Source organism: Leptinotarsa decemlineata, unplaced genomic scaffold (genome assembly GCF_025532065.1).
Source record: "Leptinotarsa decemlineata unplaced genomic scaffold, Ldec_3_MD MMD2_tig00026299_RagTag_RagTag, whole genome shotgun sequence".
Taxonomy (NCBI): domain Eukaryota; kingdom Metazoa; phylum Arthropoda; class Insecta; order Coleoptera; family Chrysomelidae; genus Leptinotarsa; species Leptinotarsa decemlineata.
In genome coordinates, this window is record NW_027412676.1 from 6700453 (window position 1) to 6717790 (window position 17338).

General features: G+C 33.6%; 1 protein-coding gene across 2 annotated transcripts in view; it reads right to left on the reverse strand.

Annotated features, from left to right (window-relative positions):
- The window catches only part of LOC111510310 (putative inorganic phosphate cotransporter), a 103693-nt gene that overhangs the window by 55842 nt on the left and 30513 nt on the right, over positions 1–17338 (reverse strand). The window lies entirely within an intron of this gene.

Here is a 17338-nt window from a genome sequence, read left to right on the forward strand (position 1 = left end):
TGAATAATCACATCTCTCCACTTAACAGAGATATTTCAGTTACTGATAGAATAATTTGTCAAAGAAAATGAATATTTCGAATGGATTTTGAAATGGTCTCTTCTGAACTTTCCTACACAGTAGAATGTGGTAAATACCTTTCGGAAAACAACTAATTTCCCGGGCAAGTAACAAGATGGTCACGATCACACTGCTGTCAAGATGGGATCTATCCTACAAGGAATTATCCAATCTTTCCAATCTAATTCGTGCATCTGCAAGAATTTTCTCTGTGAGGAAACTTGTACAGAAATACCTATGTTATATAATTCAATGTCCATCGTGATGTTAGTCGGGAAAGTAGTCGTTTTCAGGCAGAAAAGTGAATATTTCAAATTTGATATGCTCGAAAAACTGATTGAAAATTTTCAGTAACCTCATTTTTTCAAGGACGAAACACAAGCACTACTGGAAAATCCTTAAGACGCTTTCAGAGCGGTGCCTGTGCGAAAGCAGCGATTTACATTGGATTTGAATCGCTGGAAACTAAATCCATTTGGAAAAACGTGCGTTTATATGGAAGTTTATTCCACATAAACGCAATTCTACAGAAGGAAGAATTCTTGAACAGTGAGGTTTGAGGAGTACTGAGATGAACCTCAAAACGATGAGCAGCCACAGTCCGTCGCGTATTTCTGATATGTACCGCTCTTGGTGTGATCAAATGTGACAAGTCACTTGAACACTTCCCGTGACAGCGTCTATAGAAGAGAGACAAATCCTCAACTTTCTTCGATGTTCCAGGCTATCACGTGATGTTCGCGTCTCCAATCAGGCGGATGGCTTTTTTTGGATGGAATCCAGCACCTTCAGGGTATGTTTGCGGGCAGAGCTCCATACATGAGGACAATACTTCAAAGAAGGTCTGATCTGAGCTTTATAAAGCATCAAAAGTTGCTGAGGTGTGTACAGTTTTCTGGTTCGGTACAATGTTCCAAGCTTTTGAGAAGCAGCCTTTGCAATTCCAGCGACATGATTGTGCCAAGACATATTGTTATCCATTTTAACACCCTGTGACGGATTAAAATTCAGCTAAATGCCTTTAGAGCATTTTCTAGTAAACAACGGTGTATACAGAATGCGAAAACTAGGTCAGACCTTTATTTTGTTAACAATGAAACAGCCTTGCGAAAGGTCGAAAGATTTTGAATCATCGACTGGAAACAGATGTATGTTACAAGAAGCGGTTAATTTCAAAGGATAAAACCTAAGAGTCGAAATAATGTAGAAAAGATATTCAAGTCGGTCGGAATGATTGAAGTATGAATAATGGTTCGTAAATCAAAGAAGTCAAACAAGCCGCGGATAAGCAGATGCCAATTAATGTTTCCGTCGAAAGTGCAGGTGATACAAATATTTTCTTTTGTTTCGAAAACGGTATAAATAATCTGAAATCGCCCAGTTCCAAAAAGTTCATTTCTGAATCAGACCTTAATCAGTCGACAGTGTGTCCGTCTTATTCCAGTTTGAGTCAATTATCATGTAGTGTTTGAAAGTGTCAGTCTCTGGAAACGAAAAGTTTAGCTCCGGTGTGTAAAAATGTAAAATTCAGTCAGAGTAATTTCGGATGAAATAGATCAGTGGATAAAATGTCGAAAGCGTAATATTCTTCAAGGAACTTGTATCAAGTTAAATAACGCGACCGAATGAAAGAGTTGATACGTCCCTCTTTCGGATTTCGAATAATTATGTATTAGTGAAAACTTCGAATTAGTCATGGCGCAGCAACAGATTACCGAACTTGGAATACGGAAAGCTTTATCGTTGATAACGATTTACATACGTGAGTAATATGAAGGAAGACTGAATAAATACTTATGAAGCTCGAACTACGATGTTATGCGACTAGTTGTTTCCTCATATAAATTTCTGTAAAATTATATTGAGTGCCATGAATATTGATAACTAACCCCCTTATGTGTTGAAATGATTTATGATTTTAATGTTTGTCACAACTATTTATTCCGAATGTTGATTGAGTTGTTGAGTGCCAATTTGCACTGAAGTTATAACACGTCTGGTGACATTTCTCATATCTCGAATGATTATGCATGAATTGATTATTTACTATGTGTGTATTTCTGTACTGAATTATATGTATGCTTTTTCTCATGTCTTGTTTTGCAACTTGTTATGTGGTACATTATTATTGTGTTACAAATATTTATTATTCTCAGATTTTCAAATGTAAGTGAATGGCAAACACCTCTTAGGTATTTTTGGTTGGATATATATATTTGATAATGAATGATCATAAGCGAACTATAAGAAGGTTGATGTATTATGACAATATGGTCTCTGGTGTCGGTTGGTTTTCTAGATTAAAGTTTATATGTCAGGAAAAATTATAACAATAACGTTACGCTTCTACTAATTATGACAGATGTCTTTAGGAAAGATTTTAGAATTTTGTGTGGTTTTTTTTGTAGATGTAAAAGTAATATGTACTCAGCTGTTTTCGATGATTAGAGTTGTAACTAATGGTTGAGACGAAATGTGTAGTACGCATATGAATGCTTTATTTCAGTGTGAAATATTTGATGATGAGTATCTGTCCTCATGTAATTGAAAAAGCTATTAGTTGTGTTTTGATTAGAGTATAGCCCGTAATTGTGAAACTTATACTGTATACGTTTTAATATGTGGGTCTTTTAATATACTTTTGAAATTTACGTTTGTTTTGCAATTCAGTAGTTGACTAGTAACACCTTGCTACCACAGAGAAGTCTGATTATTTGAAAATAGCCGCTCGTTTCCAAATAAACCTGGTTTTGATGTTTCGAGTACCTTGTTACATCTTCACTCTAGCCATTGCTACCTGCTGTCGAGTATAGGTTTTCAAGATCGAAACAATAAAGAACCCAATTACAACCTCCAATAAACTTATCGAAGCAGCGGAATTGTCTGTCCTGATATTATTATATCCGGTTCGAAGACATTTATCTTCTTGGAGATAACCAATGAATGCCCTAGTTCGTGTAGCATTGAATTGAACCTGGTTACTTTCACCACAATTCAGAATCACTTCTAGATCCTCATTCGGATATGCAACCTCCTTCTGCCGGTGAAGATGTGCTTCCGTAGCCGATGTCCTGAAATCCAAATGGAATGACGAGACAAGTGTGCTGTCGTCAGCAAAGCAATATATTGGATTCTTGTGTTTCGTCGTTGATATACAAAAGAGGGTTGGAGACAATATGGATGATGGTGAAAGTATTCGAGATATATCCATCGACGGCCACTTGCAGGGAACGTTCTTTCAGGAAGCCATAGAGTCATACACAGAATTGATCCGACAAGCCATAGCATGCCACACACAACCCCAACAACCCCTCATGCCACACACGGTCAAAGGCTTTAGAAATATCAGGTGCAACAGTTCTTGATTCTCTATGTTTCTCGATTGCGTTATTCCAAATATGGGTGACATACGATAGAAGATTTTTCTTGTCCTTTTTGGGAATAGGCTGAACGGGAGCAATCTTCCAACAAGAAAGAAAAATCCTTTTCTTGTAAGACAGGTCGAAAAGTATGCAAAATACTGTTGCGAGTTCATTTGCGCACTTTTTGAGAACGATGACGGCCACCTCATCAGGGCCAGATGCCTTGTTGTTATTGAGCTGTTTCAAAATTCGCCTGATTAGACGCTGTCAAAAAGTAATTTCTAATATGTTCCCGTTGATATTGGAAAGCAGTTTATCCCTAATTCTCTGATTGTGAAGTTCTTTGCTTTTATTTATCTTAAGTTTACAACTGTCGCGAGCATTAACAAACCTAGTTAGGTTTTCAGCACTGGGATTTTTGCGCCACTGCCCGTGGGCGCAAAAATCCCGTTAGGAGGATGATATCAGAATAATTTTCAAAATAATCTATACATTGAAACCCCTAAAGTAACTAAAGAACAAACTTGCAGTAGGATCTGGACTCGTGACAAAACTTAGACAAATGTATTGAAACGTCCAGAAACGTCGATGTTTTTGGAAAATAAGATGTTGTGTTTCTACTTTAATACAATAAAAATGTGGGAATCTTCCAAAGATTTTTAAACAAAAACAGAAGTTCAAAATTAACTCTTCACAAAGATCTGTAGATCATGCAAAGAAGTTACTTTCAGACAAAAACTGGTAGAAAAATCCCTCTCGAAATATATAAACATTGAATGAGAAGAAAGAAAAATACTTTCGAAACAATTACTGGAACGAAAAAAAAATACTTTCAAAACAACTACTCTTATATGAACATTGAATAACATAAAAATACTTTTTTCTTTTCAGTTTGTACACCAAACATTCGTTATAAAATTGAATCAGATATAATTTACAGGATTTAGAAATAGAAAATAAATTTGGGGTGCCACAAGGTGGTATTCTCGGCCCTTTACTCTTCCTTATTTATATAGATGATATAGTAGGAGAAGCTGGAATGTGTGAAATCCATGTATTTGCAGATGACACCCTAATCTATTTTTCTTCCACAGACCATGGAATTTTGACGGAAACGATAAACTCTACAATAAATTGTATTCATAAATGGTGGTGTAGTAATTCACTTAAAATAAATGGAAATAAAACAAACAAGAGAAAACCAGATTAAAATACTACCAAGCCAGAATTTGGAAATCAAACTATGCGGGAACCCAATCGAACAAGTGAAAAAAATCACATACTTGGGTATTATAGTTGACTATGGACTAATGGATAGACAAAAACGATGATATACAATAGTATTATACTTCCCCATTCGAACTATTGCTTCACTATTTTATACCTACTGAACCAAAACCAAATTAACAGGTTCCAAAAACTACAAAACCGATCGATGCGTATCATTTTGTCATGTAGCAGACGCACTCCCTTAAAAACCATGTTGCGACAGTTTAGGATGGTTAGCAATTGAAGATTATCTATTACACCAGACATTTATTTTCATTTTTAAAATCAAAACAGGATGGGCACCTAAATACCTATACATATTTTACTTTTTCTATATGATGACATTAATTTCATTTTAATTTTTATATTTTTTATGTATTCGCAAGATTTTATGCTTATATATTCGAGACGAGATGTAAATTAGTAATTAACAATTTTGTGTGCATGAGTGTGTATATATGTGTGTATATGTATGTATATATACTTTATTGCTTTATGACAATCTACAAGTGACAACAAATCAATTTTATTTTTAGATTTTATTGATTTCTTTTGAAATTGTTACTCACTGACCTGTATTATTAGTCTTTGACTCAATGAAGTATTTATATATATATGACTTGATAGTCATAATTTATCGAAGCGACAGGTTGCTCACTGATCAGTCTTTTTCTTCAAAAATTTTTATTATGCAATTACTTTTTGGCATGACTTTTCCAGTTGTTATACACTCATATAGTATAGATTGATATAGATTCATTTATTTTTCAGATTGGGGAAAATTAAAATTCTGAAGAGGTAAGAAACTTCGGCTCCTTCAAGAATGAAATTTTCTCATTCCATTTGCACTTCCTATGTAAAGAATATTAATCATTCACATTTTTTTTGAAGTACGAAGATATTTTATTCAGCTAGGACTGCATAAGTGAACATTTGATCTCTTTATTCTTCCTATCCACAAAATTCAAAATAAAGATACTGGCGAAGATAGTTACGATTTGTTCGCTCTCAATAGAATCAATCAAGGCTAATTAATTGAAAATATCCTACATTTTCCATATATATCCATCAAGATTAATAGAAGATAAACAGATCAATCTAGATGAGAATGTATGGAGTATTCTACGATTCAGTTAATGTGAATAATTAATCAATATGCTTATCCATTTGAGATTGACTTTATGAAACGAAAGACAGTGTGGACCATATAAAAAAAAAGTGGGATATGACAAATTAAAAGAAAACAGCATAATTATAACAGTGTTTATGGTTGAAATAATTGCAAAAAAAACGTTTCAGCTTTATTCTTCCCCTTCGAACAACAAAAATTGGAAATCTTCCAGTATGTATCTATACTCTGTTTCCCAATAGTAAAAAGTAATAAAGGTTCATTATGAATACATAACACTAACAAAGTGCTGAAAAAAATGTTTATTATTTCGTTATGATTTGCCACATCGAGTATGAGGCGAATTTATAACACTTTACCGGGTCCACCCAATTTTTGTATCGCAAACGGGTCGCGATAAAAACATTTACAGATGGTATTTATTCAAAAATACTTTTTGAAACTATTGACTATATTCAATTATTTATATAACTTATTCATAGCAGTTCAATTCAAAATATATACATGATAATAAATGAGTATGTTAATTCAAGAAAATATTAGATACAAGCAAAAATTATGTTGTGTTATCATCTGATGAATCGTCATTGTTATGATTAGATAGTTCTACAATTCTCACATGTTGTCCTCTTCTTTTATAACATAATATATTTTCGCCATTTTCAAACCTTCAAAGAGTACCTATTTTGACATCTTCTATTTTGAATGTTTCGTTTCTTCTTGCAATAAAACCCTTCGCTTGAGCCCAATCAAGTACAATGTTCGCAATGATGAGAGGGCAGTCGCAGAGTAATTATATTCCGTTTCTGTGCTATTTTGTCGACTACATATTCTGTAAAACGAGCTGTATTCGAACACATTATGGACAATAGTAAAATTTGAAAACATTGGATTGTTTTCAGACTTGTATGATTGGCAATATATTAAATATATTGCCATATGAATACATTCGTCAAAATTCAATTTTCATGTCATATTTTTACATTTGTGGAAACCGAAGGAATTTGACGAACAATTTGGAATTGTTTTCCACATTCAAAATCCAATACAACCAAAATACTCTAAACAAAAAACACTCAACATTCTCTTTCCTTTTCAGTATACAGTGTGGCCACTTTTTTAATGGAATTGTATTGATAACTTATAAACCATAAGAGTGGAAAGGTCGGTCAAACGGAGAAAAAGTTGAATTTATAGAAGCATTGTCACGTAGTTCAAACGAATTGAGAATATCAAGGCCGAACATTGAGATATCATAAGAAAAGTAAATTCTGCCATTTGGTTTTTTCCTCGTTATTTCAATAATAAACAAAAAATGTTGCTCACACTTTTTATTTGATAGTACATTCTCCTCAATTGAACCTCATCTGATTTCGAACTCAACGTTTTGTACTCTCTGGGCCACCCTCAACCTAATTGTTTTCAATACGGAATTGCATATTTTATGACACTTTTCGAAATATTTGCCACGCTGAATTCAACCTTATATAATACAATGCCATTCAAAGTTGATTTTCAGCTGAGTTTGACCCTAACAGTTTATTTATATATACATATATATGTATATATATATATATATATATATATATAATATATATATATATATATATATATATATATATATATATATATATATGTATATATATATATATATATATATATATATATATATATATATATATATATATATATATGTATATATATATATATATATATATATATATATATATATATATATATATATATACAGGGTATTCCATATTCGATGGTCTATTAGAAGTATCTAGAGAACAAAAAAAGATGAGTGTTTCAAATTTTGGTAACCGATGTAGATGACTGTGATCTTTCGTTTGAAAATATTTTCATCTCCGCATTGATGCCACATCTACATGTACCAAACATCAACTTGGAAATTTCAAATGGAACACCCTATATATTATATCATTTTTGAATTCTGCATCGCATTCCAAATAAGTTTTGTGAACCATGTTCTATACCTATCTCTCACCGTTTTTAAAATATTAATTATTTTGTAATTTTTTTTGGCCAAACCATGGTAATTTTATTATTTAATATCGCATGAATTAACTGATAGACTGAACTCAAATTCTGGCAACATTGAGATAAGTTATGATGGTTTTTATTTCAGAACAAAACTCAAATCTTATTTTATACAGAGTGTCTGAAAAATACGTCTCAATTTGTATCTTTGATAAACGACCATAACTAATTATTTTCAAATGGAACACCCTGTATATTATTCAATTTTCGAATTCAACCAACCAATGTGAACAACTTTGATCAACTATGTCCTATACCTATATCTAACCCTTTATGAGATATGAATTATTTTAAAAAAAATTGCTCGTATGCAAGTATGCAAGCATATAATTTCCAATAAAATTAAAAATCAAGTGCATCAAATGACAAAAAATCAAATCTAGATTTTTTTGTAGGTTTGATTTTATGATGGTTACATTTGATACTGAATTATCCCTACTTAATACTTGCCATTCACCTAAAAACTTCGATAGATCGACGTCATTGCATGATCAGTCAGTCATGTCACAGCACATTTCCAGCGGGTCGCTTATTTTGAAGACACCCTAGTTTCTAGTGTTTTTTTATCTAATCCCAGGTATTCTGAACACCGGGCGGTGACCGAATACCAAGTCTCCAAAAGTCGTACCCACCGATTCTCGAAAATATCAGTAAGTTCTGTGCTCACGTCATCAAACTATTGTTCAGGCATTCCCTCACAGTCGTTTTCAGAACATCCACATTATTTTTGACACTTCAAATTTGTGATTCAGAGGGAAGCAGAAACAAAATGGATAAGTGTCATACAATTTAATGATTCTGACACAGGTGTTTTATTTAGTAAATTGTAAAAACATGTTTCACACAAGTATTTCATGACTATAAAAGAGGGGGACCCGTGCGCAAAATTCACCTCGTATTTATGTGCCAAAATAGTATCCGCACGATAAGTATTGCCTTTTGTCTAATACTGTTCTCGTGTTTGTAAAGATGATTGGCCTTTCAATTCAATGAGAGCTCGATATTGTTTATCGGAAAGCCGTTGAGGTGTAAACAGATTTTTAACTTCAGTAAGGAACATAACCTCAAATTGAAAGTTGGTTCATCTGTAAATATCTAATAAGGCATTCCAGATACTTGTCAAATGACGAAATTAAGCTGGCTATATGACAAAATGAACCAATAGGACGGCATCTGCCCTCCAGAAACATTGCTTTTTTTCTCAAAAGTGTGATTTCCATAGTAAAACTGGTGTTTGCCACCCAGACATCACGTGATCTGGAATTCCTAATAATATGCATACGTTCTCAATAACATACATATAATACACACATTTTAAAAATTTCAGGTTTGCAATAGGACGTAGGTCTCGGGCCTTCGGAAATTTACTCCTTCAGATTAAAAATTATGACAAAATGAGATTGTTTTTGCAAGAAATACTTTTTGAATATTATCAAATCAAAGAAAAATTCAATACATGGTGATTTTTTTTCTATTTCCAATCAACTACTCGAATATCAAAAGAGTTTTAAAAATTAATTTTGAATTTTGCAACTGAATTTCGGCAAGGATAATGGTGTGTCATGATCCAAGTCTGATTTGAAAAACAAAAGAATGGATTTGTCAATAACTTGTTTAAATAGTCCGACTGTTATATTGAAGTAGTGAATATGGATAATAATAGTTATTCGAACTCTGAAATCCTAAATTTGTTTTATATTCATGGAGAGTGCGCTAAAATCATATCAAGGACCTGTAGAAGATTTAATGAGTTATATCCTAACTTACCGGCAATGAATGAAAGAAAATTCAGAAGACTTGAACGAAATTACCTCAACTATGGAAAAGTTCGTACCTCAAAAAATCGAGTGAGTCCGGTGACTGGTGATATGGAAAATTAAATAAACATTTCAGGATATTTTTATGCTTATCCTCAAACATCAGTATCTAGTGCTGCGGTTGATTTAGGAATATCTCGAACTTCTATATGGAGAATTTTACAAAAACATGATATGCACGATTATAAATTCATTAGGCTGCAAGCTTTGCATAGAGATGATCCACCAAAACGGGTAGAATTTTGCGAAATGGCACTGACATGGACATACGAAGATCCAAACTATATGGACTGATGAATCACAATTTTCACGCGAGGGAATATTTAATCGTCGAAATAATCACTTCTGGGCATCAGAAAATCCTCATTTCATCAGACAAAGGGGATTCCAACAAAAAATCAGTTTTAATGTTTTTTGTATGCTCATGGATGATAAAGTTTCTATTTGCATTTATGAAGAAAAGTTGAATTCCGAAAAATATTTATATATTCTGAGATCGACTGTGAGTGATTTTTTGGACAATTTGCCGCTGAACTTGTCTCGGAATTGTTGGTATCAGTTGGATGGAGCTCCTGGACATTGCACAAGTGAAGTGAGTAGGGAACTAACCGATATGTTCGAAGATCGGTGGATACGACGTTTGGGTCCTTGGATCACCGGATCTGATTCCCCTAGATTTTACCTCTGGGGAAAAATCAAAGAAAAGGTATATAGAACACCTATCCATACGAAACAGGAACTGAAAGATCGGGTTAGACGGGCCTTCGAGGAAATTGACCCGTCGGAAATCCGCATAGCCACGACTGATCACGTTTTAACATCGATCCATCAATGTTTACAAGTGAATGGCCAGCATTTCAAGCACCTGAGCTACTGAATTTTTGTCATGTCAGTATCAAATATCAAATAATTGCGAAGCTAGTTTCACAATATCATCTCTTGTTTTTTAGAATTATTTTGGTTGTCAATTTAATTGGTTGTCAATTCAATTTTGAACAGTGTTCGTTCTGTTGAAATAGTAATGTTTTTCTTACACCCACTATGAAGGTCCATTGATGAATTCCATTAAACCTTTCTGAACTAATATGAAGTTATTATTTATCATTCGATGTGTTCAATAATACATTTTTACCGAATTTTGTATTTGAAATGTTATATTTGTAAAGACGCAAAAAAATTATAAAATAATCCATATCTCATAAAGGGTTATGACGTCGATCTATCGAAGTTTTTAGGTAAATGGCAAGCATTAGGGAGGGATAATTCAGTATCAAATGTAACCATCAGAAAATCAAACCTTCAAAAAAATCTAGCTTTGATTGTTTGTCATTTGATGCACTTGATTTTTAATTTTATTGGAAATTCTATGCTTGCATACTTGCATAGGAGCAATTTTTTTTAAATAATTCATATCTCATAAAGGGTTAGAGATAGGTATAGGACATAGTTGATCAAAGTTGTTCACATTGGTTGGTTGAATTCGAAATTTCCAAGTTGATGTCTGTTACATGTAGATGTGGCAACAATGCGGAGATGAAAATATTTTCAAACGATAGATCACAGCCATCTACATCGGTAACCAAAATTTGAAACTCTCATCTTTTTCATCTTTTTTTGTTTTCTAGATACTTCTAATAGAACATCGGATATGGAATACCCTGTATATATATATATATATATATATATATATATATATATATATATATATATATATATATATATATATATATATATATATATATATATATATATACATATATATATATATATATATATACAGGGTCCTGCAACAGTGGCGCGGTGTTCCATATCTCTATATAGGAAGCAGATAGGAATCTAATTTTCTATAATATTACCTTATTGCTCGAGCTCGACAAAATAAAAATATTGGCGGTCACACAGGGTGTTCGATTTTTTCTGGGCGGATCCCAACTGTGTCTTTTTAAATGGCAACCTATATTTTTTATCGCTTTTTTGGTTTCTTCATAGAAAATAAAATAAACTTTATGTATATCTGCACTTCGAAAATATTGACGGTTTTCGAGATATCTAGCATGACAGGTTTTTTTTTCCAATATTCGTCACTCAGAATATTTGAAATTATAAAGTGGTGCCAAGTCCAGTTGAAATTTTTTTTTTGGTCGAATATTCTACATTGGTAACTCTCTCAAACGATATATCTGAAATCGACCTGTGATATACAGGGTATGAAAAACCGCTTGCCAAATATTGTAAATGAAAATTTGCGAAATCTTCCTTAGATTAAATAGAACACCCTGTATATTATTGATCCATAAGAAGCGCCAACGAAACCTCTACAAATTTCATTGAGTATTCCCTATGGCTAAGTTCAATAGTTTTTCTTAAATGAGCATTTCTTTCGAAAAATGGTCATTTTTTCAAAGCGAAATCCATTTGGCGACTGATAAAAATATACGAAAGATATCTTGTTTCAATTTTGTACATTAGAAGGTGTCCAAATAAATATTTTTTAACGAAATAAATGTATGTACCTATCACTTTTTGCTAAATGGAAAATTATTTTTTCATTGGATGCAGAATTTCACTCATAAATCGTGCAATATCAAACCAAACAAGTTAAAAGAAAGAAACATTATAAATAACTATTTTTTTCATGTTATTATATTCATTCAGAGCTTGAGTTCTAGATATTCAAATTTGTCAACTGGCAAATTACAAAACTACAAAAGGGAGAGTTTAATTAAGGTTGATAATGAAACTTTTATAAAATATGTTCAACATGTCTTCCATTTTCTTGAATGCAGAGCTGAAGTCTATGTTTGAAAGACTGTTCTACCCTGCGTAAGACAGCTGGTGTAATGCTGCGAAAAGCATTCGTTATTCTAAGTCGCATATTTTCGGGAGAAGTTGGTGGCTCAACGTAAACCATATTTTTTATGTATCCCCATAAGAAAAAAATCTAGTTTCGTCAAATCTGGTGATCTAGCGGGCCACCGTACAGGCCCATTCCGTCCTATCCATTTATTGGGAAATACTTCATTTAGATGATCTCTCACTTCTGCCGAATAGTGAGCAGGTGCACCATCATGCTGTAACCACATTCTATTGCGGAGGTCAAGAGGAATATCATCTAACAAACCTGGCAAATCATTTCGTAAGAAATTGAGATACATTGCACCATTCATATGTCCCTCAAAAAAGTATGGACCAATTACATATTCTCCAATGATGCCTCCCCAGACATTTATCGACCACCTATGTTGATAATCCACCTGTCTCAATAAGTGAGGATTTTCTGTCGCATAATAATGGTAATTATGTCGATTTACAAATCCATTTTTATGGAATGTCGATTCATCCGACCATAAAATATTATTGAAAAAATATTCGTTTCGACGAATTTTGTTCATGGCCCAATTGCAAAATCTCACTCTTTTCTCGAAATCAGCATACAGTAGTTCTTGATGTAACTGAACGTGGTATGGATGCAAGCGATGTTTCTTCAATACTCGTTGCACTGATCTCTCACTTATATCCACTATTTCCCCAATTTGTCGTTGACTCCTACTAGGATCTTCTTCAACAGCAAGAAGAACTTGCAATTCATTATCTTCATTAGTAGCTGGCTTGATGCGCTCATGTTTGGAATAATTAATAGATCCAGTTTCAACGAATCGTCCCAAGACCTTTCGGAAAGATCTTTCATCTGGATGCCTTCTATCTGGATACCGTTGAGAATAAATTCTACTTGCCAATAAACAATTCCTGTCTGATTCACCTAATATGAAAATCATATCAATCAAATCACTTTTTGATAACAATATTCTGATGAAATTATACCGACAGTTCAACTTCACGATTGACTAAAAATTTCAATATTCATTTGCAGCCAAATATTTTGTTCTGTCATTTGCCAGACTACTTGATTTCCAATAAATATTTCATTCGCTGAAAGGTTGTTTTAGACCGAAAGAATATGGCACAAATTCCGAGATTTTTGAAATTATTGTAACTATTCAAGAACGTCCATTTTGTGGTGTAATTCGCAACTTGTTTATCTAGCAACAGGTAATTTTAGGAATGGGCGATATTTTAAGGAAAGGGTATTTTTTGTATATTCTTATCAGTCGTCAAATGGATTTCGCTTTGAAAAAATGACCATTTTTCGAAAGAAATGCTCATTTAAGAAAAACTATTGAACTTAGCCATAGGGAATACTCAATGAAATTTGTAGAGGTTTCGTTGGCGCTTCTTATGGATCAATAATATACGGGGTGTTCCATTTAATATAAGGAAGATTTTGCAAATTTTCATTTACAATATTTGGCAAGCGGTTTTTCATACCCTGTATATCACAGGTCGATTTCAGATATATCGTTTGAGAGAGTTACCAATGTAGAATATTCGACCAAAAAAAAAATTCAACTGGACTTGGCACCACTTTATAATTTCAAATATTCTGAGTGACGAATATTGGAAAAAAAAACCTGTCATGCTAGATATCTCGAAAACCGTCAATATTTTCGAAGTGCAGATATACATAAAGTTTATTTTATTTTCTATGAAGAAACCGAAAAAGCGATAAAAAATATAGGTTGCCATTTAAAAAGACACAGTTGGGATCCGCCCAGAAAAAATCGAACACCCTGTGTGACCGCCAATATTTTTATTTTGTCGAGCTCGAGCAATAAGGTAACATTATAGAAAATTAGATTCCTATCTGCTTCCTATATAGAGATATGGAACACCGCGCCACTGTTGCAGGACCCTGTATATATATATATATATATATATATATATATATATATATATATATATATATATATATATATATATATATATATGCTGAACTGGTTTTTCCGGGTATTTGATCCGTGTATGTGATATTATCTCTAATTTCACTGACGTTTCTACAAAATCTCATTTGTCATTATCAAGGTGTGCTGTTACGTGTTCAGAAATTTGTTGACCTTGCTCAACTCACTTCTTACTATAATGGTAAAATGGTATTCGTTATGTGTTCAGAAATAGAGTAGTCCATAAACCCTCTACTACCTACTATTTAAACGTTGTTGAGTTTTACCTGCGTTCTTCTTCTTCTTAGTCGACCTCATCTCCCCGTTAAGGTATTGAATATGAAATCTGAAGTTTTCACGGATAGGAATATGCTGAACTGGTTTTTCCGGGTATTTGATCCGTGTATGTGATATTATCTCTAATTTCACCGACGTTTCGACAAAATCTCATTTGTCATTATCAAGGTGTGCTGTTACGTGTTCAGAAATTTGTTGACCTTGCTCAACTCACGTAGAAAACGTCAGGTTAATTTCAATATTGTAACATTCTCAGTGCTTGTCAAAAAAATTGTTATACAAATTTTATATACCCCTGTATCTTAACAAGGGATGGTCCAATGAAGTTTCTTTATATGAAAAATCATATCTATACTATATATATATATATATATATATATATATATATATATATATATATATATATATATATATATATATATATATATATATATATATATACATATATATATATATACATATATATATATATATATATATATATATATATATATATATATATATATATATATATATAGATTTTATCGAGTGTGCATGATATAAATCAATAATTAAACAATTTGTGGACACAACACTCAAAAAAGGGGGGCAAACCGCGGACACGTGTTTCTGGCTATTGGCCTCATCAGCGCGGTGCAGCCAAGTGTAAAGATGGGAATCACTTGTTTGCCGAAATCAGGAAACAACACAAACGCACGGAGTCAACAACAGGAGCCAACCGCACATTTGTGGTTCCAGTTGTTGACTCCGTGGTCATGTTAGATGTAGCCTGGGAATTCTAGGTCTTCTAACTGGAACCACAAATGTGCGGTTGACTCCTGTTGTTGACTCCGTGCGTTTGTGTTGTTTCCTGATTTCGGCAAACAAGTGTTTCCCAACTTTACACTTGGCTGCACCGCGCTGATGAGGCCAATAGCCAGAAACACGTGTCCGCCGTTTGCCCCCCTTTTTTGAGTGTTGTGTCCACAAATTGTTTAATTTTTAATTTATATATATATATATATATATATATATATATATATATATATATATATATATATATATATATATATATATATATATGTATATATATATATATATATATATGTATATATATATATATATATATATATATATATATATATATATATATATATATATATATATATAAAATATTTATACACATCGGAACAGACTAGGGATATTTTGATAACATACTAAATATCATAAAAATAAATGCATGAGGTCGTTTAATTTCGATTAAATTGGTACACTCGACCACCACGTAGATTTCTATGGGTTGAACAAAGCCTGCAAAAACGGTAACTGATCTTTTATCAAGTTTTTTACAAACTGTAGGTTTTCGGCTAAAATGAATAATCTGAAAGTGTCGAGTTTGTACATTCAATGCAGTTCTTGCTCAGCAATTAAACTGGAAATATTGTGCTTTAACATGGAACGCCATCACTTACCATTGGCTGAGATGAATAGAGCTGTAGGGCTTCTTCAAGGTGGCATGCGACAAAATGATGTAGCTCTTCGTTTGGGGGTCTCCCAAAGTGTTATCAGTCGATTGTGGCGGCGTTTCCGTGAAACTGGCAGTTCAGCCGAACAACATCCAGGGCGAGGACGCGCTACAACTGCAGTTCAAGACCGATTTTTGGTCTTAACCGCAAGAAGACAACCGACAATCACAGCACATGAGTTGGTTAACGTGTTGCAGCAGACGCACCAGGTAACCATTGGTCGTGATACTGTCAGAAATCGACTGCATGAAGCACACTTAGATATCCACAACAAAAGGCCACTTAGATGTCCACCTTTGTCGAGAGGCAATCGCGGTAGAAGATTAGAGTGGTGTCAAGAACATCAAAACTGGGATGCAAATGATTGGGCCACAGTTTTGTTTACAGACAAATCCAGATTTGAATTTCATCCAGATTCTCGTCGAGTAAGACTGTGGAGACGACCTGGAAATAATGAACGTTTGAGACACGTCCAGGAAGTCCACACATACAGAGGTGGTACAGTAATGCTATGGGGCGGAATCATGATTGGCGGCAGAACCGATCTCGTTTTTCCAAATCGCTCCCTCACAGCCCGACAGTACCTCGATACCATTCTTCTACCTATCGTCCGTCCGTTTGCTGGTGCTGTTGGTGGAAACTTCCACCTAATGCACGATAATGCTCGTCCACATGTCGCGCGTCTAGTGACTGACTGGCTCACCAACGAAGGAGTTGATGTATTGTCATGGCCAGCACAATCACCGGACCTTAATCCCATCGAGCATGTGTGGGACATGCTTCAGCGAAGAATTACTCCGCATATAGGGAACATTCACACAACGTTTCAATTGAGAAAGCTTTCAATCGCTGAATGGGCAAATGTACCTCAACAAGACATTGACAATCTCATTTTGTCGATGCACGATAGATGAAGGGCCGTAATAAACCAGCGTGGAGGCCATACTTTGTACTGATTCCAATTTTTTTTGTATTATGATTTTTTTTCGGGGTGCCAAAGAAGAGCCATATTTTTTTAGTTTTGCTTATATGCGCACTCAGTATTTTTGACCATTTAATA